We start from the raw sequence: 3,065 nt of genomic DNA, 5'->3' as shown, positions 1-3,065 counted from the left end.
GTGTTGTAAATAAAATTCCAACGCTTTTCAAATCTTATTTGGTGTTTTATTGGTCCTTAACGCACAAATTAAACAATGTACAAAGTAAATAAGGTGCAAAGTCCAACCGGGAAAAAGTAATTCCGGAAATGATTTTGGTAGAGACCAAATTCCAGCCCTTGCAATCTTCGTCCGTCTCCATTGCGTCGACAGAGGTTGAATAATATTGCATGCGCACGTAAGCTACGGAGAGGGTCTCCAATGGGCCCTCCGATGACGGAGAGGTCTCTCCATGTCTACCTACAGCACTATACGGAGGAGTATAAACCAGCCTTAAGGTGTCAGACCTGGGTCAGTTCAGGCAATGCTTTGAGATTTTGTCTTTCATGTCTTCCAACATGCATAGTTAAAGTGTTAAAATGTGGTTTTATCTAACACACTATTCTATGAATCCCCTTAAAACATATTTATATTGGTAGCATTATACCAGGGGTCGGCAACCTTTTCATCATGCAGTGCCAGTTTAAAAATGTTCTCGTCAATGAGTGTGCCTTAAGCAACACTATATTAAATATTAAGCTGAATTATGACACAGCGACCAAAAACATTTCCAGAAGACCTGGAATTTTGTAATGTTTTTTTTGTTGTTATATTTGCAACATGGGATTACAAATTATAATTATATGTGTCCCATCTTAAAACACCACTTTCAGAAACTAATTAAAAAACATATTTGCAATGTGAGAAATGTAAAAAACGAGAATATATGAGTATGTTGGAACCATCCCCATCATATCTTTAAGACATGTACAGCTTTGCAAAACCATGTGAAGGCGATGCATACAGGCCACTGGTAACAATATTTTAAATATTTTCTTCTCTATTAATCACAACCAGGGACGTCCTTAGGGGGGGGGTAAATTAGGATGATTCCAGGCGCGCTGCACTGTGTCCAAGAGGACACTGGTGGTATTATTAAAATATATGCAAAAAAAAAAATATATATATTTTTTTCGGATTAAATCATCAAATTAAGGTGGTTTGTTTCGTTGTTTTGTTGTGGTTTGTTTCTCCATTTTACAAAATCATTAGAAAGTCTTCACCCTATTATCACCCCTCTCATTTTTCATTATTTGGTACAGCCCAAGTCTTACACTATTGCAGAGCAAAGTAGCAGCCAGGCAGATCATTGTGAAGCAAGTGCAGACTGCTAGTGTCTTAAACTAGCAGTCTTAAGTCAGTTTGTGTGTCTCCCGGTCGGTGAAATGAAGAAGTCAGGTTGTCAGGGGAGGAAAGAGAGAGAGGAAAGGGCTCAAAGCGGTCGACAGTTCGTCACCCAGTTTTTTTTACCAAGAAAGGTATATTCCTTCCTCTACACTTTCCCAACAACCTGATAACAAGCCTAGCCTAGCAGCTAGTGCTACTGTAGCTAAAATAATTACAGCCTGCACTGGATGATAAAACTGAAATGATCGTTTGCATTACCATTCACATGATATCCAATAGCCTACCTATCTACAAAAAACCTACATTATTTTTACAAGTCGAGCGGACTATTTAATATCTCCCGTATGCAGGTGTTGCCAAGCAACGTGGCCTTCATAGGGTCAACGTCTTTCCTGGGTGTAAATTAACACTTTTTAACCTACACCCTCCAGCCAATCAGAATCGAGTACTCACCCAGACCATGGTATAAGTAAGGAATAATCACCGAGAGGCCGGGCAATAAACAGTTTGATATGCCCGGCTCGTGGACGGCTTACCTTAATTTTTGCGGTAACCTTCCGCGAGCCGGGCATATCAAACTGTTTATTGCCCTGCCTTGAGGTGATTATTCCGTTTATTCTACTTCGCGCCGGCCAACATAATAAAACAATTCAAATACTTTAATAATTAGCCTTTTTCTTATTCGTATTGCATGCTTATTAAATGTATACTCTGTTTAAGTTCATCTCCCTCGAAAAGTAGTTCCCTTTAGAACTACGGTGAATAACGTTAGCTCAGCTGTAGGTAACTCGTTTCTATAGCAACCACACAAGGCTGGATCTGATCACTAGTTTAATAACGTAGTTGCTACATTCGTATCAAGTCAGCTTTAATGACGATCGATCAAACACGCACTCCTTGGTTTATTTTTACTATGGACCTCATGTTGGAAATGTATGTGATAGAAAACGATACAAGCGGCGTATTGATCTACTGTGCTCAGTCAGCAGCAAGTAGAACCGACAAGTCAGCGGGCAATATGCCGGATTAATGCACCCCTCCCAGCCAATCAGAATCGAGCATTCTTAAATGAAGTAGAATAAATGGAGATAATGTGATGATTAACATTCCATACTGCATGCCAGCATGATAATAACATTTATGTAAACAGATTTTGAATATTTTGATTGGCTGCATTTCAATATTAGCAGACATTAAACTATGGATGCTTACATTTTAGCTGATTTTTAGGTTTTAAGTCATCTAAAATTACAAGTAGTCTACCCTTAGATTAATAGCTGCTATTTATTGTAGGCTAATGCAGCAAATCAAAACATACAAATACATATTTAGTCATGCCCAGCTCAATCCAATAGACTGTTGACAACATTGTTTAATATGTTCAGATATATTCTGAATTATATGATGTATCTTAGAGTCAGTGCCCTCTTCAAGCCATGATGATCCGACATAAGAAACTAGTGAGGTTGAAATAGAATAAGGGGAGAAGGAGGACAGTCTAAGCAGAAGCAGCACTGTCACAGTCTATTAGCTTATTGCTGTCTATAGTAACTACAACCCAGGTAAATGTGTAACTAAATACTAACTAACTATCTAGTGTACAAAGTAGCCTAGGTATGTAGGTAGTTTTATCATGTTGTTATACAGTTGTCATTAATTTTCTTCTGATGATAATGACTACCCAATTTTGACCCAGTCTAACCCAATATTTAACGATTATAAAATGTGAATGAATATATAAAAATGTAGGCTAAATATAATTGTATTTTCTTTTGAAAATATATATTTATTTTTTTTGGGTGGAGGGGGGGGGGGCTCCATAACTGAATTCTGTCAGGGGGCCCAGAATTCCTAGGGAC

This window comes from Gadus chalcogrammus, chromosome 9, assembly GCF_026213295.1.
Source record: "Gadus chalcogrammus isolate NIFS_2021 chromosome 9, NIFS_Gcha_1.0, whole genome shotgun sequence".
In the NCBI taxonomy this organism is placed as follows: Eukaryota; Metazoa; Chordata; class Actinopteri; order Gadiformes; family Gadidae; genus Gadus; species Gadus chalcogrammus.
The sequence above is the reverse complement of the archived record's forward strand: the minus strand, read 5'-3'. Positions refer to the sequence as shown.